At 46.4% G+C, this 24,167-nt stretch overlaps 1 long non-coding RNA gene across 1 annotated transcript; it reads left to right on the top strand.

The window, feature by feature from the left end:
- Window positions 1-1,910: 1,910 nt before the first annotated feature.
- Window positions 1,911-2,630, top strand: LOC115531272 (uncharacterized). Its single transcript, XR_003973860.1, has 3 exons — window positions 1,911-2,064; window positions 2,141-2,208; window positions 2,282-2,630. It is a non-coding gene; the product is annotated as an uncharacterized LOC115531272 (long non-coding RNA).
- The last annotated feature ends 21,537 nt before the right edge of the window (window positions 2,631-24,167 follow it).

The following is a 24,167-nucleotide window of genomic DNA, read 5'->3' on the forward strand; positions in this document are numbered from 1 at the left end:
GACAGTGGATAATGAAATGTGGCGATTGTCTATTCTGATAAAACATGGAACTGTACTCTCATTCCAGCATAGTAAATTAGGACATTTGCTGACACATCTAAAAATAGTCCCTCCATGTGTTAAAAGGATTATCAGGAGTGAATCAACCCGTAGCCCTGTTGTTTGAGGCTGCCGAGTGCTGTCAATAGGTATCAGAACGACAGCAATAGTTACAACGTAGACCAGATGCGGGCATATGAAAACGAAACTCACATGCCCTCAGTAGTTAGCGTTGGCTGCCGTTTCGCTATTTGGTCTACCGTGCATGGAATTCTGTCGTTCTCATGCCTATCGACAGCACTTGGCAATGCGAAACAACAGGGCTACAGGTTGATTCACTCCGCATAATCCCTTTAAATCAAGTAGTGCAAACCACGGTATTGATCACCATGTTCATTCTCTGTTGGTACACTTTGTAATTACTGAAGTATTGGGAAAATATCAGATTTCTTAGTTATGTTTGTTGGGCAAAATAACCTGCTGAGTACATCACATGTACATTACAAATATAGCTAACTCCTACCCTAGCCTGATGAGCACATCACATGGCAGGCACATTACAATATAGTCAACTCTTGCCCTAACCCAACGAACACATAACACAAACATGATAATATAGTCAGGTCAAGGCCGGAGCCGAAGGCCCCATTTCCCAACCAGGCAAATGGTGGACACTCAGACAATGCACCAGTCATCCTCAAGAACGGGAGAGCCACATTAATTTATCACACAGGAGACACTTCGAGGGGCTCTCCCCCGTTAGGAGGAACACAAGAGATACACATGCATATTCCAGGGCCTGAGAGCCACATTAATTTATCACACAGGAGACACTTCGAGGGGCTCTCCCCCGTTAGGAGGAACACAAGAGATACACATGCATATACCAGGGCCTGAGAGCCAAGGTCAAGCAAAAACACACAGAACCACACACACCTCAAACGCGCACACACCTCATCGAGAGGAGGATACAGCATAAGACTGTATCACACAGGGACTCTTCATCTTCTTCTGAAGCAGACCTTCCACGGAGGCGAAGCTCTGGACAGTGTTAATTTCGTTAACGAAAAATATGACGAAAAATGTTCGTCAACGACCTTTTTTCCGTGACTAAGACGAGACGTTGACGAGCTAAAAATAGATCTGTGATAATAAAAAAAAACGATGACGAAATGTCATTTTGTTTTCGTTGACGAGACGAGACAGGACGAAAATGTTATTGGTGTGCTGTTTGGACATTCAAAATGCACGATATTTTCCAATCAGTACACTCCCGTAAGGTTCTTATGCAACTGTTCACTCCTCCAGTAAATAGGACGGACCTTAGCTACGACTTGGCAACGGGAGGTATATGGTCCACTCAGCTATGAGCTAACGTTATGCATTGTACATGATTCGAAATTCTTCCCAGCTTTTATTCCACAGATACTAGGGTCTATAGCATATAACCGCGTTGTCTGATTACAGTTTAATTCATTTTTCACAATTTACCGGCTCTCGTTTTGAAGAAAATCACCGCGCCATTCGTTTCAATGGGAATCGCCACGGTCTATACTTCAACATAAGGTGGACTTTGAAATTCGTCCCAGCCTTTATACCCAAGATACTATCGGGTTTATAGCATATAACCGCGTTTTCTGATTACAGTTTAATGCATTTTTCACAATTTACCAGCTATCGTTTTGAAGGCTGAACAGACAAGAGTAGTAAAGTATGACGTCACGTTTCGAAAGCAACAGATTTTCGGTTCTACACAACCAAATTAACACGGGGAAATCCTATGGCACACAAACCTTTTATAGAAAAGGAACAATCTTTTTGCGAATTGATTTGTGAGTTTGCTTTACCAATTGTGGCAATATGTAGTTTGTTGTCATGGTGACTGTCAGCTGTGCGGCAGTCCCAGCCAATCACGGTGGGAGACTATCTATAAAGGCGGGCGTAGAGCACCTGTCGGCATCTTGCTTGCCGTAGGCTGGGTCACGTTGCGCCTGGGCGTCCATTTCCGCTTCCGTGCGGTGACAGGTGAGCTGCCGGTCACGGCTGCATCTCTCTCGCATGTTGCCCATCCAGTACTAATTTTAGTTATTGTTTTGTAAAGGCTCTTGCTTGCCGGAGGCTGGGTCACGTAGCTCCTGTGCGTCTATTTCCGCTTCTGTGCAGTGATAGGTGAGCTGCCGGTCACGGCTGCATCTCTTATACGTTGCCTTTCCAGTGCTAATTTTAGTTATTGTTTGTAAAGGGCTCACTTGGATGTTGCTGCTGGCTGCGCGCTGCTCATCGATGCATAGCCGATGCCGCCTACTGAACTGTCGCTTTTGTATAGCGTCCCGTTCCCTGCTCCACGTCACGTTGGCCGGGACTGCCCGATTGGGTGGCCGACAGTAGCGGCGCAGCGGCGGCCAATCCACCTATAAAAACCACTGCTGCTTTGCTTGCACGTTATTACCGCCTTGCCAGGGCCAGCTCGGACCCGATCGCTTTGCCGTTCATTCGGCTAGCGATAGTTTGTTCCTTTTCCTGTTGTGTCGCTGTCTCTTTTGTTTAGTTGGTGCCACTACATATTAAAGTGTGTATGTTATGTAAGAGTTTTCGCTGATTTCTCCTTGTGTTTACTTATTATAGTTTTGTTTATTTAATTAATTTCTCTTATTATTATTTTGTTTCCATTATGTTTTCTAACTGGTTGCTCTGCGATCCCCCTCAATTCAGGTGCTGAGCCTACGGTGGTGGACTGGTGTCCTGGTCACGGTGTCCCTTTTGTATTGTGTTTGCATTTGGTTTATTTTTCATTTGTTTTACGTGTGGTGTTCCTGGGACCCCCCTTTCCTTTGGATGCAGGTGTTCACAGTAGGTCTCAGCACTGATTGGATCTCAGCACCCAATTTCCCTCCTTAGTGAGTAATTCTCTAGTTTTAAGAACAGACATTTTGTATAAATAAGTGTTTTTGTATGATTGAACAGATCGTCTCTGCCTCATTGCATAACGGACCTCAGTGCCTTTCCTTAATTTGTGCTAGTCCACTTAAAATAAATCTCTGGGTGAAATTCCCAGGGTGGCGTTGTCTGGCAATAATTAATGCTACCGATACTGCCTTAAGAAAAGGGGCATCACTCCATAGCTCGTGCTGCCACACAATGATGTAAGTAATATTGAGAATAGATTGTCTTCATACTAAAAAAAAAACTAAACTAAACTAACGTTTACAAACGTTTCCTTTTAATACCCCAGGGGAATACATGAACGCCTCGACATTTTTCGATTGGTAGTGATTTTCACCTCTTGAAATTGATTTATTTTAATTTTGAAAGAAACACATGGAAGCAATGGAGAACACCATCTCTCGTTCGGTTGTTTAGAACTGAAAATCTGGTTGCCAGGACTACGTAACGTTTTCACTTTAGTACTCTATTTGAGTGGAACAACTTAGCAGGTGTCCATATAGCCTATATAGGGTTAGCCTAATTGAACTAGTTTCAAAAGAGAAAACATTTTGACTAAAAGTAATGACTAAAAGTTGACTAAAATGTAAGGAATTTTCGTCGACTAAAACTAGACTAAAACTACAAAGGAAAACAATGACTAAAATGTGACTAAATATACTAAGCATTTTCGTCAAAAGACTAAGACTAAGACTAAATCTAAAATAGCTGACAAAATTAACACTGGCTCTGGACGAACCATTAGCGCTGATTAGGGACTTAGACATATTCGATCTCTCACGCTTTATGACTCTGTATAACCGTTGCCACTTTACTTAATAAATCCAAGGTCCTCGTGCCGACAGACTTTATTACCTCTCCGTCTCATTTCATCTGGTCCAGTAACTAGACAGACCGTTTTTCCCCTCACGTTTGAGCAAGATGCTAATGGGCGAGATAATGGTCTAATCTGATTCAATGATCTATGGTTGGCTGGAGCCAAAAATGCTACCGTCAGACTCAGAACGGCTGGATGAACTGGAGAAAGGTCAATCTCAATTAGGCTACTTAACTCGAGGGAAAGTGGAAACTGGTGTAATTCCCCAAATGGTGACGTATCCCTTTAATTCTACCCTAACATAAAGTGGACCAACTATTTAAAGGAGCTAGGTGGAATTCTGTCTTGTCTTGAATGCTGCCACATAATAATACAATAAGCATTTCAACTCATAGCACTGTTGTGAACACACATTTTTATGTACCGTCCATAATGTAGTTTTTCTTTATGATTTGCTCCTTGCAGCCCGTAGCCCTTTTGAAGTGATAAGAAGATACAAGAAGGTCCTGAAAGCATACAATCGGGGCTTGAAATTGTCGGCTTCCTGTGCATACGCAGGGGTGAACGAACTCACTGTCAGGTCCACGGCAAGCATTGCAGAGCTGGCAACAGCGTCACCTGCCGAGTTCACAAAGCTCCTCGATAAAACCAAACAGGCAAAGCTGAAAGATGTAGCAAATTTATGCGAAAACTACATTAAAGGTGATGCTCAGGTTCAGACAAAAATAGATGACTTAAAAAGTCAATGCAAATTAATCCCGTATGCAAAGAGAGCATAATTATTATTTTTTACCCGTTCGTGTTGTTTTTTTCAAGTATGGTTAAGAAATATTGCCTGTCTGTCACTCAGTCTTTCCCTCACTTTCTTGTGCTCTGTCTCACTGTCTTTCTCTCTTTTTCTCACGCTCTGGTTGAACCCCTCTCTCTTTCTCTGTTTATTTGATATACCATTTTATACATTCTGTTGGCATTCTAGTTTGATCATCTTTTTTAATCAGTTTAATGATCAGTGTTCCAGTAGACAATCAGGATAACTATCAGTGGTCAGTGTTCCAGTAGAAAACAAAAAGCTATTGGTGAGTTCTTTGAGAGTTCTTTGTTAGAGAGTTATAAATAAAGTATTTTCATCCCCCTTCCCAACAGTGTGTGCTGAGATCATTCATTTCCAGTGTGAGAGTTAAAATATTTGCTATCGTTAATAAATGTTATAATAAATATTTGTAAATAATTAATAATTACTGTTCCAACTTTATTATAAGGGTCCCCAATACTAATAGTTATATATTACTAATATATTAATTAAGCTTAACCAACTTGATTATAAGGGTCCCCTGATAGTTACATATTACTAATATATTAATTAAGCTTAACCAACTTTATTATAAGGGTCCCCCATACTGATAGTTATATATTACTAATATATGAATTAAGCTTAACCAACTTTATTATAAGGGTCCCCCATACTGATAGTTATATATTACTAATATATTAATTAAGCTTAACCAACTTTATTAGAAGGGTCCCCCATACTGATAGTTATATATTACTAATATATTAATTAAGCTTAACCAACTTTATTAGAAGGGTCCCCCATACTGATAGTTATATATTACCAATATATTAATTAAGCTTAACCAACTTCATTGTAAGAGTCCTATGAGGAGTGGTTCATATTGGGATAGGCAGAAGCACATTTTAATAACAATTAGTTAAATAATAATATGTCATTAACTTTTATATTAACATATAGTTTGTAAATAAACATTTAACATTTAAATAATGTAAGAAATAACTGTTAATTTGTGCCAAAAATACATTTAGTTAACTATTAATAAATATTAATACAATATTAGTTAATATATTGTTTTCTATTTGTTAAAACATTAACATACAGATTGTATGCAAACAACTAATATTTAATTAATGATGGAAAAACTATTAACTTGTGCCAAATAGATATTTTAGTAACAATTAACAAATATTAACAAAGGGTTAGGTAATGACTAGTTTGCTATTTATTATGGCACCTTATTATAAAGTGTTACCCTTCATACTTCTGTACCTCCGTGGGTAGAAGTGTAAGCAGAGTGGGAATGGGTGGGGTACTTGAGTATGGAGGCAGCTCTCCTGTGGACTCTGCGGTGGTAGATGCTCTGCAGAGAGGGCAGTGGGGTTCTGACGATCTTCTCTGCAGTCTTTACCAATCTCTGCAGTCGTCTGCGGTTCAAATTAGAAGTGCTGCCGTACCAGGCGGTGATACAGCCGGTCAAGAAGCTCTCAAAAATGCAGCTGTAGACGTTTCTGAGGATCTCAGGCGACATGCCAAACTTCCTCAGCCTCCTCAGGAAGTACAGCCGCTGTTGTGATTTATTAGTCCTGTTTCCAATCCTGACAGACTGGGGCCTGCCAGTCAGAAAGTCCTGGAGCCAGTCACAGATGGTGGGGGGCAGACCTAGTGTAGACAGTTTGTTGGTGAGGTTGTGGGGGATGACTGTATTGAAGGCAGAGCTGTAATCCACAAGGAGCCTCCTGATGTTGGAGTCTTTATTTTCCAGATGGGAGAGGGAATAGTGGAGAACAGCAGCGACAGCATCAGATGTGGACCTGTTGGGCTGGTAGGCATATTGCAGGGGGTCAAGGATGTTCGGTATGCTGCTCTGAATGTGGGTCAGCACCACTCTCTCAAAGCACTTCATAATGATTGGAGTGAGTGCTACCTGCTGTAGTCATTCAGGCAGCTTGGTGGGCTCTTCTTGGGAAGGGGGATGATGGTTGTGGTCTTGAAGCAGGAGGGAACTGTGCAATGGCTGATGGAAAGGTTGAAGATGGATGTGAGAACCTCAGCCAGCTCATTGGCGCATGCTCTGAGAGCTCGCCCAGGGATGTTATTTGGTCCGGCTGCTTTGCGAGGGTTGATGTTCCTCAGGACTCTGTGAGCCTGTCCTGATGAGACGGTTGGTGGGGGGGAGAGGGGGAGGGTGCTCCTGGTGTGTGAGGGCCTCCTCTCTGTGGTGGGGCTGGAGGTCTCGAAGCGGTTGTAGAAGGTGTTGTGCTCATCCGGCAAGCTGTCTGTGGAGCTGATGGTGCTGGTGGTGGTCCTGTAGTCAGTGATGTGCTGCAGGCCTTGCCACATCCGCCCGGAGTCAGCAGTGGAATAGAAGCCATCCAGCTTCACTCTGTAATGCCTTTTGGCTGCTCTGATGGCTTTTCCAGACCATACTTCTTAGCTTTGTACTCCGTCTCATTGCCTGATTTAAATGCAATAGAGCAATACGCAGCATGTGGCGTACCTGACTGTTAATCCAGGGCTTCTGGTTGGGAAACTATTGTTTGTATTGTGGGCACGATGTTGTCAACACTAGTGCTAACATACCCAGTCACATACTCAGCATAGTCCTGTATGCTGACAGAAGAGTCCTCCAGTGTGGCTGCAGCTTTTAACATGTCACAGTCTGTCTGAGCAAAACAGTCCTGCAGGATGCTCTCTGTGTCTGGTGTCCAGAGTTTGACTTGTTTAGTCACAATAAGATGCGTCTTTATTCATATCTTACAATCCTACTTGTACAATTTAACATTTCATTTGAAATTAGGATGTGAAACAGGAGAAAACCCCAAAAAGCTGCAAGGAGCTGCTTGTCGGCGGGGAAACCTGAGACAGAACAAGACATAGGGTAGACGGGAAACATGGACAAAAAAAACATAAATAAAGAATAAAACCCAAACCCAAGGTATCGACGCAGTATCCAAATGGATAGTGCCGCATCACCTCCCCCCCACACCCCACCCCCCCACCCCCCCACCCCCAAACCACAGTAGGGAAAATATTCGAAATTGCGATCGACAGCAAACCGATTAGATGGGCATATGATAGTAATTTAGATATATTAAAGGTGTGACACGTGGTCTTGAGACATATTTTGACAGGAATTGTTTTTTAAGCTTTTTCTTAAAGAGATCGAACAATTTTGACATCTTTACATCTTTCTCCAGCTTATTCCATGACTGGAGTCCCCGGGAACCGACACTAAAGCTTGTGATTTTGAATTTTGTTTTTTTCCCCGTGATCAGGAGTTTATTTCTAGGGTTGTGTCTATGCAGGGGATTGCAGATAGGGACAAGTTTACACAGAGAGGCATTGGACTGGTTTACAACCTGATACACGATACATAAGTTTAGGAAGACATTCAGGTCGGCAAGCTTAATTATGCCTGGGCCTTCAAAGAGAGGACCAGTGTGTTCTCTGAAATGTGCCAAGAAGATGGTGCGAATGACTTTATTTTGAAGTGATTGTAATTTATGAAGACAGCTCGGAAAGGTGTTACACCAAATGATATCACAGTAAAATATTACAGGGTTTGTCTGTTTCAGCCTTTGTCCGTATGCTTGATACAGGAACAAAGAGATGTAGTCTGAGTGCCCGAAGTGGGGGCGGGATGTGTCCCTGTAGGCACCACGTATGCTGCTGTAAACATGATCCAGTGTGTTCTTATCACGGGTGGGAATATCAACATGTTTGAAAAATTTAGGGAATACAGTCTTTAAGTTGCAGTGGTTAAATTCGCCAGCAGCGATGAAGGCAGCATCAGGATGAGCTGCCTCGTGCGTGTGATGACGTCATAGAGTTCGCTGAGCGCTGCCGTGGAGATGGCGCGTGGGGGGATGTAAATAGCAGCCAAAAACACAGCAGTAAATTTCCTCAGTAGATAGAAGGGACGGCATCTCAGCAGTAAAAAAACATAACATAACACCGGACACCGTATATCTCATCTTGTTCCCATTGACTTCTCTTTTACAGACTTTATTGGGGAAACTTGTGTATCTGTTTAATCACAATCTGTTCGTTTTTTCAGTGAGGTACAGTAAGGAGAGGAAAGGAAAATGTTCAATGGCAAACGTCCTTCTTGGTCAGACAAAGCTGTCCATCTAGAAAAGAGAAGGTGGAAAAAGAGGAGGGCAATGGGAAGGATTCGGTGGGGACCAGGACCAGGGCGGCAGCTGATTTTTGATTTTGACAACTCATTTTTCAGCCAGCGGTGATGCTATGGTGGGGTGGGGTGGCTCAGTGGACTCCATTGATGGAATAATATTCCATGTTTAAGAAGATGGGGTGTGTATTTATAGTTTATTTAAAGTGGGACGTGTCACTTGTGAGTGATGCATATTATATATTCACACACATGTGAACATATAAAGGCCTGCTTGAGGGAACAGGTCTTGAACTGACTAGACTGAGAGACATGCTGTACAATTAACAGCCCTCCATCCATATTTTGATCCATCCCTCCCTTCGCTTTCAGTTTATCTTCCAAATCCATTAAGACATCCTCTGTCCATATCTCTTTCCATCCATTAATTTTGTGGCCTCTTATCAGTTTATCTGTTCAACCTTCAAACTCTTATCCGTTTGTCAGTCATCCGTTCATCTATCTTCAAGGGCATGTGTCCATCCCGTCCTTTCTATGCTGCACCTACCCCTTTGATGCTCCATCTACTGCTCCCATATTCTCCAATCCACTCATTGCTAAGCAGATGTGTTGTTCTTGTTCCTCCATCACTGCTTCAAGCACACACTGTGATCTTGACTGAATAACTCAATTTCCACTTGTAACAGAATACCACTACTCGTCTATAAGTACACCTGCAGAATGTGACGGATGTTAACCACAAGTAAGGCCTGAGACACCATGAGGTGAAATTTTGATTTCTTTGTATTTCTTGGCTTATTTCAACTGATTACTCTGAACAGTAGATATACTTTTGTGACGGGATCCAATGAGTGAGCGCAGGCAGAGTTGTCGTCCCTCAGCGGGAGATCGTTTCATTGTCTTTCAAACTGAACAAAAATACTTAAACTACAACAAAGGTTCTTTCAGAGTCATCTCTCTTTGGGTGATCTCCACTCGTTCTGGACCTCCCTGGTCCGTTCTCTCCTGGGGCCGTATTCACAAAGGATTTTAGGGCTAAAAGTAGGTCCTAACTGGCGAATTTAGGAGTAACTCCTAAAAATAATGGGCGTGTCACTCTTAAATTTAGGACTCCTAACTTTTTTCACTAAGAGCAATTCACAAAGTATTTTAGGCCTAAAAGTAGCACCTAAGTCTAGGAGAGCTTAAAAGTCCTCAAGAGGACTCCTAACTCATTAAGACCTATTCACAAAGAATCGTAAATGCCTGCGAGACGAAATGTTAGGGTATTAAACTTGTTGTGGAGTTAATCGCGATGCAATAACATCCCCGACTAACAGGAATAATCCGATTAGTCCCAAAATAAAATGTTTGGCCACACTACGTTATTTAGCAACAGGGGAAATGCAACTCTGCAATGCCGACGATTTAAAAATATCGCAACCATCAGTCAGCCGTGCCGTAAACTTTCCTTTGGACATTCAACAAATACACAGGATCAAAGCCAACTTCATGGCAATTGCAGGTATGCCCGGTGTGGTCGGTGCTATTGACGGGACGCACATAAAAATAATTGCGCCATCAAAAGACGAGGACGTGTTCGTCAATAGGAAGAAAGTGCATTCCATCAACACGCAGGTTGTTTTTGATGCAAATTTTAACATAGCCTACTGGATGTTGTTGCAAAGTGGCCTGGATCTTCAGCTACCCATGATTCGCGCATTTTAATGGAGAGCGGTCTGAGGCAGCTTTTTGAGATGTACCAGTTGGGTGTCACTTGCTGGGAGACAGTGACTATCCATGCAAGACGTGGCTCTAGACACCCTACCTCAATCCACAACCGGGAGCACAGTGAAAGTATAACATGTAAGTGATTACGCAGATTACGCTTAGTCCTATGCGTAAAACACATCGTATTGGCTCTTTGACGCCTTTTATTTGTTGAATCCATATTTATTATTGTTTACTGATTTCTTCCATATGCTAGAGCACACAAACATACACAAAATGTTGTGGAGAGAGGAATTGGGCAGATGAAACGTCGGTTCATGTCCTCCACGGCGAAATACGCCTCACCCCAGAGAGGGCAAGCACAGTAATCACCAATCAATTCTACACAACCTCTGCAAGCGGAGGAACATTCCACAGCCAGACGATGATGATGATGATGATGATGATGATGATGGCGATCAACATGACAATGAATTTGGCCGTGTGGAACCGAGTGGACTGGCATTTAGGGATCACTTTGAAAACACATTTTAGGTAAACACCTTGGCACAAATCAGTCAACACTTGTGTAGTTCATAACATTTATTTTCTTTTAAATTTTACGTATTTTTATTGTTTGCTTTCTCTCTCTCTTGAACGTGCAGGCTACAACGTCATTATCGTGGTCTGCACAAAATTGTCATCATGCGTGTATTCTGCTAACTGCACTAGAACTACTTAATAGGAATTCATTTCTAGCCTAGGCTATTTCCTTGTTTTTCGGTGATTCAGTGGGCTCGTCTGAACAACCAATCACCGAACTGACTGCTTCTAAACTCGTGCACGAGAATTGACGTAATCCATAGCAACGGCGCGTCACTCTTAGTTCACTCTTTGTGATTTATCCTTAGTAAGAGTAGGTCTCAGCGGCTTTGTGAATAACTTTTAAGAAAAAACTCCTACGTAAAATGTTTTAACGCGAGTTAGGAGCACTCCTAGCGGTAAGATAAAATGCTTTGTGAATACGGCCCCTGGAGTCCTTTTCACAACAACACAAAAGCAGGCCTCTCCTGGAACCGTCACCTTATCGTGGTGGAGAGGTTTGCGTGTCCCTGTGAACCTGAGGGCTGTGTTGTCTGGAGCCTTGTGCTCCTGGTAGGGTCTCTCATGGCAGAGTGGTCTCAGGTGAGGGGCCAGACTACGAATGGTTCAAAAATCCTCAATGAACAACGAAAGAAGAGGAGATGTGACCCGGCCCGGAGGAAGCCCGGGGCCCCCGTCTGGAGCCAGGCCCAGACGGAGGGCTCGATGGCGAGGGCCTGGTGGCCGGGTTTGCCACGGAGCCCGGTCGGGCATAGCCCGAACAAACTATGTGGCACCCCCCCTCTCTTCATCCCATGGGCCCACCACCTGTGGGAAGACCCGTTGGGGTCGGGTGCGCTGCCACATGGGTGGTGGCGAAGGTCAGGGTTCTCGACGGACCAGACCCGGGCGGCAGAAGCTGGCTCTGGGGACGTGGAACGTCACCTCGCTGTGGGGAAAGGAACCGGAGCTTGTGAGGGAGGTGGAGCGCTATCAGTTAGGTCTGGTGGGGCTTACCTCCACGCACAGTCTCAGCTCTGGTACCGTACTCCTGGATAAGGGCTGGACTCTATCTTCTCCGGAGTTGCCAAGGGCGTGAGGCGCCGGGCGGGTGTGGGGATACTCATAAATCCCCGGCTGAGCGCCGCGGTGTTGGAGTTTACCCCGGTAGACGAGAGGGTCGCCTCCCTGCGCCTAAGGGTTGTAGGGGGGAAAACTCTGACTATTGTTTGTGCGTATGCACCAAACAGCAGCTCAGAGTACTCGGCCTTCTTGGAGACCCTGAATGGAGTCCTGTATGGGGCTCCAGTAGGGGACTCCGTAGTTCTGCTGGGTGACTTCAACGCCCACGTGGGCAACGATGGAGACACCTGGAGAAGCGTGGTGGGGAGGAACGGCCTCCCTGATCTCAACCCGAGCGGTCGTTTGTTATTGGACTTCTGTGCTAGTCATGGATTATCCATAACAAACACCATGTTCGAACATAAGGGTGCTCATAAGTGTACCTGGTACCAGAGTACCCTAGGCCGAAGATCAATGATCGATTTTGTGATCGTGTCATCTGATCTGAGGCCGCATGTTTTGGACACTCGGGTAAAGAGAGGGGCGGAACTGTCAACCGACCACCATCTGGTTGTGAGTTGGATCAGGGAATGGGGGAAATTTCCGGATAGACCTGGTAAGCCCAAACGAGTAGTGCGGGTGAACTGGGAACGTCTGGAGGAGGCCCCCGTCCTAGGTATCTTCAACTCACACCTCCGGCGGAGTTTTTCTGGCATTCCTGTGGAGGTTGGGGGCATTGAGCCGGAGTGGGCGGTGTTCAAAGCCTCCATTGCTGAAGCTGTGGTGGCTAGCGATGGCCTCAGGGTCTTAAGATCCTCAAGGGGCGGTTACCCTCGGACACCGTGGTGGACACCGGTGGTCAGGGAAGCCGTCCGATTGAAGAGGGAGGCCTTCCGGGATATGATATCCTGGAGGACTCCTGACTCGGTTGCATGGTACCGACAGGCCCGAAGGGCTGCAGCTGCTGCCGTGTCGGAGGCTAAGCAGCGGGTGTGGGAGAAGTTTGGAGAGGCCATGGAGAAGGACTTTCGGTCGGCACCAAAGTGTTTCTGGAAGACTATCCGGCACCTCAGGAGGGGGAAACGGGGAACCATCCAAGCTGTGTACAGTAAGGATGGGACTCTGTTGACCTCAACTGAGGAGGTCGTCGGACGTTGGAAGGAACACTTTGAGGTACTCCTGAATCCGAATAACACGCCCTCTATGTTGGAGGCGGAGCTCGAGGTTGATGGTGTTTCGTCGTCAATTTCCCTGGTGGAGGTCACTGAGGTAGTCAAACATCTCCGCAGTGGCAAAGCCCCAGGGATTGATGAGATCCAGCCAGAAATGCTAAAGGCTCTGGGTGTTGAGGAGCTGTCATGGTTGACACGCCTATTCAACATCGCGTGGGAGTCGGGTACAGTGCCAAAGGAGTGGCAAACCGGGGTGGTGGTTCCCCTGTTCAAAAAGGGGGACCAGAGAGTGTGTGCCAATTACCGGGGTATCACACTTCTCAGCCTCCCTGGTAAAGTCTACTCCAAGGTGCTGGGAAGGAGGGTTCGGCCGATCGTCGAACCTCAGATTGAAGAGGAACAATGCGGTTTTCGCCCCGGACATGGATCTACGGACCAGCTCTTCACTCTCGCAAGGATCCTGGAGGGGGCCTGGGAGTATGCCCATCCCGTCTACATGGGTTTTATGGATCTGGAGAAGGCGTATGACCGGGTCCCCCGGGAGAAACTGTGGGAGGTGCTGCGGGAGTATGGGGTAAGGGGTCTATCCTCAGGGCCATCCAATCCCTGTACTCCCAAAGCGAGAGCTGTGTTCGCGTCCTCGGCAGCCAGTCAGTTTCGTTCTCAGTGGGTGCTGGTCTCCGCCAGGGCTGCGCCTTGTCACCAATCCTGTTTGTGATATACATGGACAGGATGTCGAGGCGTAGTCGTGGTGGGGAGGGGTTGCAGTTCGGTGGTCTGAGGATCTCGTCACTGCTTTTTGCAGATGATGTGGTCCTCATTGGATCATCGGCCTGTGACCTTCAGCACTCACTGGATCGGCTGGCGGCCGAGTGTGAAGCGGCTGGGATGAGGATCAGCACCGCTAAATCTGAGGCCATGACTCTTAGCAGGAAACCGATGGATTGCTTACTCCGGGTAGGAAATGAGTCCTTAGCCCAAGTGAAGGAGTTCAAGTACCTCGGGGTCTTCGCGAGTGAGGGTACTATGGAGCGTGAGATTGGCCGGAGAATCGGAGCAGCGGGGGCGGTATTGCGTTCGCTTTACCGCACCGTTGTAACGAAAAGAGAGCTGAGCCGCAAGGCAAAGCTCTCGATCTACCGGTCGATCTTCGTTCCTATCCTCACCTATGGTCATGAGGGCTGGGTGATGACCGAAAGGACGAGATCGCGGGTACAAGCGGTCGAGATGATTTTTCTCAGAAGGGTGGCTGGGGTCTCCCTTAGGGATAGGGTGAGAAGCTCAGCCATCCGTGAGGAACTCGGATTAGAGCCGCTGCTTCTTTACTTAGAAAGGAGTCAGCTGAGGTGGTTCGGGCATCTGGTAAGGATGCCCACAGGGCGCCTTCCTTGGGAGGTGTTTCAGGCACGTCCAGTGGGGAGGAGACCTCGGGGAAGACCCAGGACTAGGTGGAGAGATTATATCTCAACACTGGCCTGGGAACGCCTCGGGATCCCCCCGTCAGAGTTGGTCAATGTGGCCCGGGAAAGGGAAGTCTGGGGCCCCCTGCTTGAGCTGCTCCCCTCACGACCCGACCCCGGGTAAGCGGACGAAAATGAGATGAGATGAGACAAAAGCAGGCACATGAGTGCAAAAACTCCCTGATTGGCCTGAGTGCTGACACCTCCTCGCACTCAGGTCCAAACCCCCCAGCCAATCCGGTGCGCTCCCAACCTGCCCATACTCCCCCTGCAGGCCAGACGTCGCACCCCCCCCCACAACTTTTAACTTATTTCAAAAAGTATGAAGAAAATCCTATTCCAATCTTTTATTAGGACAGAGATTGTTTAAGTAGCACGGAAATGTGCTCCAGTATGAGAATTTATCTTGAAAACCTATAAAATAGCCTACCACCAATTTGACAAGAAAGCTAAAGCTGAAAAGAATTCTGCCTTTTGCAAAAACCTTTGCGTCCTACAACATGAAGTGATTTGGTTTCCGCAGCTATAGATAAATTATTGTAAACAACCCCAAGGTCAGCTGTTAGCTAATCACATGTAAAGCTTTCCGCCAGCCCAACACTTCCTTTAAACGTGGGAAGTTGACTTCTGACCTCTGCCCCCAACCTTGTAAATTACTTGTTGACTCCCACCTTTACCTGCCTCATGTTGCACTGCTTACCTTAACCATTCATCTTAGCTTTGGTATATCATTGACCAGGGTGTTAACGTGTGTGTGTGTGTGTGTGTGTGTGTGTGTGTGTGTGTGTGTGTGTGTGTGTGTGTGTGTGTGCGTGCGCACATAACCAACCATACAAAAGGGGCAATTAAAGCAGCAGATAAACCCCCACTCAATAACCGAACTGGCATCCACAGGATCGGGCAAAGAAAAACCTTGGCTAGGAACAGAAAGCTTGATCCTCCATGGAACACTAGGAGTGAAATAGGTAGCAAACAATGTGTATGTAATGGTATCATAGCAAGCAACTTCATTAAAGAGCAAGTGAACCCAAAACTGTTTTTCGTTTACATAGTGAACTATGGCATTTTATAACTGTACTGAAATAAGTCCCAGTTTTAGAGAATGGTCCTTTGTTTTTGCCATCCTCCCCAAAACACTTTGAACATTCAACACTTTGAACCCCCCTTCAAAAGCCTGTTCTCCTTTGTGACAACGTGTGGCACCGCCCCGTCCGTCACTAGTGGCTGGGAGTTTAAACCATTCAAACCAGGAAATGAAGGAGTTCCACCTGGAGTCCTTCTTGGTTGGAAAGGTGGATGGTCGGGATGGGAAACGGCTCATCTCTGACCTACATGCCTTTGACCTACCAAATGCGTAAAACATAGATGCATTGGACGCTTAACTAAAATAATACAAATGCATTATAATTATAGATTATAATATCAAAAGATCTAGTTCTGAAAATAAATGTCAACCATTACATTGTTATCCTCGTAAGGGAACCCGTCCATAAGTACTATTAGTAGTTACAATGCTGGACTTCTGGACAGTGTATTAGTTGGAACGATGTGGACTTCTTCAGAGTTTACTATCTGGAATGACGTACTTTGGAGTCTGCGTACTGTGAGGGGAGCCAATCTCCGCCTTCCCCTGACCGCTGGTTGGAAAATATGTGTGTGACGTAGTGGGAAGTTGTGTTGTGGTAGTGAACGCAAATGATACCATAGGAATCATTCTGAGTCTATGGTGTGTGGCAACCCGGCTTGGAGAGTGAACAGCCTCATTCCAAATAGCACACAAACCGGAGTTAATTTGAAGCCAAAACTGCACTTTTAATCAAACATAAAGTGTATTACTATTTTACCAAACAAAAAACTGATTTTGAGGAATCCACAGTCGTGTTCTTCCAGGTGGAATCACGTCACCCACTGAGACTAGTCTCTCCTCACTCGCGAACCAGGAGAGCCTTGAATGTTCCCCACGCATTCAAGGCTCTCCTGCTCCATGCTTTTTAAAGCATGCTTCCCCTGGAACCTGTAGGACCTCTTGCCGGAGCGGTAGTCCTGCCTGAAGCGTAGCTGCTCGACCCGCTCCCGCTGGATCCCGTACCGCTCACCCCGGTGCTCAAACCTGAAGCACTGCCGCTCCCGCTCCAGGAACAGCCAGTCCATGCAGTCGGTGTCCAGACGCTGCTTTTCCACCTCCAGCCAGTTCCTCAGGTGCTCCCGTTCCTCCCTCTCTTGGAACTGACGGATGCGATCCAGCATCTCCACCTCTCGGATGCGTCGCCTTGGCTGGGCTGTCCGTCGAGGTGGGTCTGTTCCCTGTCTGTCCTGACAAGTCTCAATTGGCATGGGACCGACATTGAAGCTCAGCTGTTGGGCAACCTGTCGGTTCTCTTCCAGCTCCTTCATCAAACCCAACAGCTGGGCCTTCAGAGCCTCCCTCTCCCGGAACCAGTCCATGCTGTGGGCCTTGTGTCTGGCGGCGGTCTCCTCCAGGTATTGATGGGCAAATCAAGCTTTTATAAAGCATTGAACCAGTTGAGCCAATGTTTCGAAAATGGGTTCATTACTCGAAGCTTCAGTGACAGTGACCTCTGCTGGCGAAGTTCGAGGCTGCAGTGGATTCAACGTATCCCTGCTTTGAAAACTATTTGACGCACAAACACACAAACCCAAATACTTAATAGCATAATCTTTTCACGAATAAAGATTGATCTAAATACAGATGTCTAAATTGTTCTTAAAGGGATAATGCCTAGCCTTCTGTCCGGATAGGCTAACTGATGTAGGCTAGGATATAATTGAAACAGCATATAAAAACTTTCCCCCCAGGAATGGGATTCGAACCCGGATCCTCCACTCCACAGTCAGTGTGTTATCCCCTAGTCTACTCTAATCGATACCTTACGTTGTTCTATTACATACATACCCTACTATGCACAACTCCAGTAAACGATTGTAGCATCGATTGTGGTTTTTTTTTTCATTAAATAATTAGGCGGTGACCAGCTGGCTTCGGGCAAGGTTGGTTGGGTGCGCTTGAGTAACTCTAGGGGGTGATTATGTGGGATGGGGTTAGACACTCAAAGATTTGTATTGAGGTAGGCTGTAGTGTTGGCTCGTTCGTTCGCGCACCGGTTCGAATAACCGAGTCTTTAGGAAGAACGAACTGAACCGGTTCGTCTCTCTCGTTCGTTCGGTCGTCTCGTTCACCATTCGATTCACCGGAGACTCGACTGAACGAACGAACGAGTTTCCGGTAGCACTAACTCCACTGAGTCTGACTGACTCAGCTGAGAACCGTGCAATGGCGTGCATTCCATGATGAGATTCACCGTTACCTGAAACTAGGCTGAATCGCGAACGACTCCTCCACATTCAGTCGAGTTTCCGGTGAATCGATTCACCGGAAACTCGACTGAACTAGGAGGAGTCGTTCACGAATCGTATGTTCGTTCAGCCTGGTTTCCGGTAGCGGTAAATCGCATCATGGAATGGACCCCATTGCACGGTTCTCAGCTGAGTCAGTCAGACTCAGTGGAGTTAGTGCTACCGGAAACTCGACTGAACGAACGAATGAACGAACGACTCCTCGTGGCGAACTGAATCACACGAACTGGGTCACAGAAACGAATCATTGAATCCACCACTAGTAGGCTGCCTTATGGATTGAGTCGGTTTCTTTTTTTTTGCTCAAAGCTTCTCCACCGAGCCGCGGACCAGTCAAGTGATTCATTCAGGCAACGAACCAGTTGCTGCTTCGGACGTCACATGTCACGTAATTTTTTTTGCTCTGAAGCAAGCTTCGAAGCAGTGCTTCTTGGGAGTTGTAGATCAGGGTTTGAAGCACGTATCGAAGCTTCAGTGTCACACTGCCATCACTACCTCCAGGGCCATCTTGTGCTCCACCTTCAGCCTCTCCAGCATAGTCCTGGTGGCCACCAGCTCCTCACCTTTCTCCTGGTCATCCTGGAACCTTGCTCCTTCAGCCTCTGGATGATACGCTCCCTCTCAGCGAGGGATCCTCCAACGTTGTGAGGGCGGTGTCTGTGATGGAGGTGTCCGCCTGCAGCGACTTGACCCTCTCTTTCAGGCTGCCCATCTGCTTCTCCTTGTCCCGAGACTGTTCCTGCAGGTTCTCCATCATGTTCTGTAGGTCATTGACCTTCCGTTCCTTAACCTCCAGCATGTCCTTGAGGTCCTGGATCTCGCCGTTCAGGGTACCCTTCTCCACGGGCCACTTCTGAATCTGCTTGGTCTTCTCGTTGAGCGTGGCGCTCTGCTCGAGCCGTTGGACCACCTCTCGGAGGAGGAGTTCCGTTTCTCTCTGGGTGGAAGCCGCAGCACCGACTGGGTGGAGGCTCTGCATTGGGGTTCTTTCATCAATTGAAAAGGAAAAACTAACTTGGTCGAGCTGCCTCCATTGGAAGTCGGGTGTTCACTTAAAAAGTGTTCCGTAGCTTGGTTCAGTTGCCCGCACTCTCCACTATATGTGGCAACCGGGCTTGGAGAGTGAACCGCTTCATTCCAAATGTTAAGCTTGCTGGTAGTTCTACCATGAGGACTCAAAATCACACGCGGCTGGCCGCCAATCACAATCACCAGCTACCAATCACCTGCCTACACCTGCTCTATAAAGAGTAGTCTAACATGTTTTTGCTGCTCAGGTCTTCGTTCGACGCATGCTGCTGCTTTACTGTGCTTCTGATTATCTCGCATATCTCGTCGCTTAGTTGCTACGTCGGTTAATACACACCAAGAGGTCATAACTTTGGATTCGTGCTGGTCGGCCTACTACTTCTGGCCCGGGCAAGTGAGCGCAGAAAGCCGTTCATTTCGGTCCCCGGTATCCTCAACAACACCACCAAGAAGTTCCCAACACGGACATCCGCCTGGTTCTACAAACCCTCGCCGAGTTGGTGCAAAGCATTTGGCGCCAGGATGGACGCCGTCGAAACACCATGCGGAACTCCCGGACGGGTCCAGGCCCCCAACCCGCTGTCGTCAGTCGCCACGGCGCCTTTCTACTTCCAGCAACCATCAGGCTCGGCTTCCTCCGCCGTCACAGGCTACGCACCTGGCACGTGCCCTGCTACCATGGCTATCGCAGTCCCCGCGTTAGCCCCCGCAGCGTATTCTCTCTCACAGCTCTACCAGTCCAGCTTCAGGATGCGGCTCCCTCGGTCGGGTTAGGGGGTTTCTTCCAAGGGCAATGGTTTGCTGAGAGATGGCCAGTCGAAGCTGGCACGTTTGCCCTCGGGTCAGAGTCGTCTGCGCTGTTCGAGCTTTACCCTATCGTAGCAGCTAGCGTTCTGTGGGGCAAAGCATGGCGGCGTTAACGTATAACCATGTTTTGCGGTTACAAAGCAGCGTCAAAACGGCTGGGAAGGTGGTCTTCCACAGCATACGGATTTTACATCCGGTTGAATTCGGTGAGTTCGTTGCACACGTCGGTGTGGTACAACACAGAACTCTACGTTCGCAATCAAAGGTTCATAATTATCTTTATACCGTGTACTAAAAAATGTGTAAGTTTTCTCTTCATAACGCCACCTCAAGCGTTTTATTAGCCGTTTTCTGTTATTACTTTTTGCTGGAGAAGGAGGGGTGGGCAGCTGAAAGGAGTCGTAGCGAGGCATGTTGTTTCGGCCTGGCATTCGAGAGGGCCTAGTGCACTGTTCGGTTAACTTCTTGTGTCTGAGGTTTTTCCCTTCACTTTAACATGAATGAAGTTGATGGGTTTTAGGCACTGTGGTAACTGAATATCACTAAGGTTTTTATTGACGAAGGGACTTTTAGATTGGTTCAGCTGCTGCTCACTAACTTTAACGCTCACTTTCCTCTGCTCGCGATGCGATTCACATATCGATCAATTTATTCAAAAGATCCAAAGACAAAGAACAGGTACATTATGGTATAATTTTATATTATTATTTATAGTCTTATTGTTAATAGCTTCAGTCGCGTTGGTATTTAATTTTTCATTTGCTCGTTTAGCTATGTATGACAGTTAACAATGTTGGTGTATTACAATTATTTACGCGTGTAGGCCACTCCAACTCTCGATATTTCAAATAGATTAGTGTGCTCTCAGAGCTGGGAGATTTCATCCTTATTTTAACATGTTACTCGAGACGGTGTTTCTCACAGCGTTCTCGGGTTCATGTGTTCTCGGGTTCATGCGTCCATGCATACATGTCTCCTACTCAGACTTTTCCCCTACACGGGGTATTTAATTTTTCATTTGCTTGTTTAGCTATGTATGACAGTTAACAATTTTGGTGTATTACAATTATTTATGCGTGTTGGCCACTCCAACTCACACTCGATATTTTGAATAGATTAGTGTGCTCTCTGGGAGATTTCATCCTTATTTTAACATATTACTCGAGACTGTGTTTCTCACAGCGTTCTACGGGTTCATGCGTTCTACGGGTTCATGCGTTCTACGGGTTCATGCGTTCTACGGGTTCATGCGTTCAACGGGTTCATGCGTTCTACGGGTTCATGCGTTCTACGGGTTCATGCGTTCTACGGGTTTACGCGTTCTACGGGTTTACGCGTTCTACGGGTTTACGCGTTCTACTGGTTTACGGGTTTATGCGTTCTTGCGTTCATGCGCAAATGCGTACACGTCTCCTACTCAGACTTTTTCCCCTACACGGGGCCTGACTTTCGCCGATGTCACCTTCTCTTTCCTGCAAGGCATTTTTACATCTAAAAGCGATAGCCTAGGAGCAGCTGTTACTATTATCATTTCAAGAATCAACAACTCTCTGTCCTTACGCTTCCATGTTCCTTTATCTCAAGCTTCGGCAATGCACGTCCCCGAATCACCTGTTTATTTGCGGCCTGCCAATGCCTCAAGGGTGGTTCAGAGTCCATCTCGCGACGGTGGTAGAAGGGTGCGGCCTACCATCTCCCCTCTACACTCAGTGGTGGCACCATGGGGTGGCGAGGGGTGGCTACTGCCACCCCAAAATCATTCTTTGCCACCCCATTTGCCACCCCTAAGACAATTTTTATTATGCATATTTATTTAAAATATATAATGTAGTCTAGATTATATTATAATGTAGTCGTCGTCCCCCCCCCCCCCCCCCGGCCAACAATCGCTGCCCGGGATGTTTATAGATTTGCTGTGGCCCCCATTGGCCACCCCTGGAATAATCTTCTGGAGGCGCCACTGTCTACACTGGCCACTCCTCCCGAATTGGAGCGGCAACCACAGCCGCTGAACAAGGGTTGCCGGTCGCGTCTATCAAACGGCTGGGAAGGCGGTCTTCCACAGCTTACGAATCCTACTTCCGGTTGAATTCATGGTTCTTCCTTCAAGCGCACACGATGCTCTAACGTCGGTTAAGGCAGGTTTATCACGTTTGCTACTGCAGTTGTTTTTGGCGGCCTGTTTCCATTCTAGTTTTAGTCTTGGTGTCAAGGTGTCATTTTTGTTTTTATTAGTTTAGTCACGTTCATACTCTTTCCAGTGATATCGAAATTCCGTTTAGGTATTATCAAAGATACAAGTGCGTAGATTTGTTAAATAAGGTAAACGGTCGAAAATTGATGTCGTTATGTCTCAACAGTTGGAAGTTCCAGTTGGACAAAATAACGTATTACAGTTTATCGCCTAGTTTAGGTCAACGGAAATGAAGACATTTTAGCAGTCTTATTTTGTAAAACACTTTCAGTCTCGTTTGTATTCGCCAACAACATTGCACTACGTATTTAATTATAGTTATTGTCATATGACCAGCATTGTTCTCCTCACGCGATAAAGGTTTGTTGATGACGACATTTAGTCATAATTTTCGGTGTCAAAAGCAACACTATTTGCAACTACTGGTGGTGGTGGTTATCAGGTACTAAACTCATAAAGCAAAATTTGGCTATATAACTCAAGGTTAACCTGCAGCAACCCCGGCAAGTTTGACCACGTCGGTGGATCATCTAGAAAACACTCTTGAGTTCGGCGTCACGTTGGTGGCATATCATGGAAAAAATAAAACTCAAGGTTCGCAGCGGCGACCCCGGTGAGTGCGTTGGCCAAAGCGCAGCGGTAACAACTCGGGCACTCGTAACTATGACCACGTCGGTGGCACGTTATCTATTACTCATGGTTGACTGCAGTAACCCCGGTGAGTGCGTTGACCATGTCAACGCACAATTGGGGCACAACTCAGGCACTCGTGAGTTTGTTGCACACGTCGGTGCGGTACAACACAGTACTCAACGTCCTACATCCGGTCGAGTTCAAGGTTCTTTCTTCAAGCGCACACGATGCTCTCTAACGTCGGTTAAGACAGGTTTTACACGTTTGCAACCATAGCTGTTTTTGGCGGCCTGTTCCTTTCTAGTGTTAGTCTAGTCTTGTGTCACGCTGTCATTTTAGTTTTTATTAGTTTTAGTTACATTCATACTCTTTCCAGTGTTATCGTAATTCCATTTAGATATTATCGAAGTTACAAGTGCGTAGTTTTGTTAAATAAGGTAAACGGTTGAAAATTGATGTTATGTCTGGAACAGTTGAAGTTCCAGTTGAACAAAATAACGTTATAAGTCTTTATCGCCTAGTTTAGGTCAACGAAAATGAAGAGACATTTTAGCAGTCTTATTTTCGTAAAACACTTTTTAGTCTTGTTTTATTCGCCAACTATATTGTACTATGCATTTAATCACAGCTATTGTCACACGCCCAGCATCCACGTTGCGTCCAGTCTCGTTTTTCTCACGCGATAAAGGCTTGTTGATGACGACTCTTAGTCATAATTTTCATTGCCAAAAGCAACACTATTCGCAACTACCGGCGGTGGTGGTTATCAGGTACTAAATTCATAAAGCAAAATTTGGTTTCATAACTCAGGTTAACCTGCAGCAACCCCGGCGAGTGTGACCACGTCGGTGGATCATCTAGAAAACACTCTTGAGTTCGCTGTCACGTCAGTGGCGTAACATAGGAAAATAAAACTCAAGGTTGCAGCGGCAACCCCGGTGAGTGCGTTGACCACGTCGGTGGTAACAACTCGGGCACTCGTGAGTATGACCACGTCGGTGGCACGTTATCTAGTACTCATGGTTTGACTGCAGTAACCCCGGTGAGTGCGTTGCCCACGTCGGTGGGAACAACTCAAGCACTCGTGAGTTCGTTGCGCACGTCGGTGCGGTACAACACAGAACTCTACGTTCGTTGCAGCAAATCCGGTGAGTGCGTTGCCCACGTCGGTGGGAACAACTCAAGCACTCGTGAGTTTGTTGCGCACGTCGGTGCGGTACAACACAGAACTCCACGTTCGCTGCAGCAACCCTGGTAGTGCGTTGACCACGTCGGTGGGCACAACTCAGGCACATGCAAATTTAATTACCACGTCGGTGGCATAATATCAAAAGCTCAAGTGCAGGGCACTCAGAGTTCATTGACCACGTCGGTGTTCAACACGGAAGTTCACAATATTTGCTGCAGCAACACCGGTGAGTGCGTGACCACGTCGGTGGC

Source organism: Gadus morhua, chromosome 18 (assembly GCF_902167405.1).
Source record: "Gadus morhua chromosome 18, gadMor3.0, whole genome shotgun sequence".
NCBI lineage: Eukaryota > Metazoa > Chordata > Actinopteri > Gadiformes > Gadidae > Gadus > Gadus morhua.